The sequence below is a fragment of the Diaphorina citri genome, unplaced genomic scaffold (assembly GCF_000475195.1).
Source record: "Diaphorina citri unplaced genomic scaffold, Diaci psyllid genome assembly version 1.1 scaffold2218, whole genome shotgun sequence".
In the NCBI taxonomy this organism is placed as follows: domain Eukaryota; kingdom Metazoa; phylum Arthropoda; class Insecta; order Hemiptera; family Psyllidae; genus Diaphorina; species Diaphorina citri.
Window position 1 is genome coordinate 43451 of NW_007379643.1, and position 1270 is coordinate 44720.

The window sequence follows — 1270 nt, forward strand, 5'->3', positions numbered from 1 at the left end:
GATCTTAAACCCACGAAACATGGTGGCAGCGGTGGGATCTGTCTAACTTTTCCGATGCCGAACAATATGCATGTTACGCCAATCGAGGCGTACGATTTTTCGTCCGACTTCCCGAAATGGCTCACTCGCTTCGAGCGTTACCGAGTGTTATCGGGCCTCCTCACAAAAAGCCCGGAGGAGCAAGTGTGCGCTCTCCTCTACTCGATGGGACCTCAAGCTGAGGATATTTTCGATTCTTTTGGGCTATCACCTGACGATGCCAAAATCTACGCCACTGTGGTTGACCGGTTCAAAAGTTACTTCGTACCGAAAGCGAACGTGATCTATGAGCGAGCGGTTTTCAACCGAAGAACCCAACAAGTAGGAGAAGCAGTTGAAACTTTCATAACGGATCTTCATAAGCTGAGTCAACGATGCAATTACGGTCCACTTCGTGATGAATTGATAAGAGACCAAATCGTCATCGGTGTCCTCGACCGTGAATTGAGTGAGATGTTACAGCTTGATGGTGATTTGACGTTGGCGACTGCGACGACCAAAGTGAAACAATACGAAACGGTCAAACGACAACAAGAAACGTTGTTTCGTCCAAATCAAGCTGTGGAAGAACCCTCCATTGATCAAGTGAGGTTCGACCGACAAACCAATAGAAATCCCGGACATTCCCGTACTAATCGATTTTCTCGTTCCAGACACGAGTCATGTTATTGGTGTGGCTATAATGTTTCCCACACACGTGCAGATTGTCCAGCTAAGAATGCAAAATGTTTGAACTGCGGGAAACCTGGCCATTTTAAAGTTGTATGTAAACAGAAAATGGTCAAAATTGTTAACAACAATTCTGAACGTACGGAAGATAACTCTGTATTACAAGTCGATGTCCCAATCCCAAAAGATAATTATGATGAATGGGAAATAACAATCAAAGTCAACGGAGTTGATGTCAACTTTCAGATTGATAGTGGCGCAGATGTAACTGTCCTGCCTTCTACATTGTTAAAGAAAGGTTTCGAAAACCTCAGACCGTCTAATCAACCTCTCTTTGCTGCTGGTCACACGAAACTCAATGTTGTTGGTTGCAAAGAAGTTACTCTGGAATATGATAATCAAATTCATACTCAAACGGTATATTTCATTTCTGGGCTATCTCGAGCCTTGCTTGGCAAACCAGCTATTCGTACATTGGGATTGTTCCAGAGAATACATGAAATTGGCTTTTCAAAACAAATTCCATGGAAAAAACTCTATGCTGACAGTTTTGACAAATTGG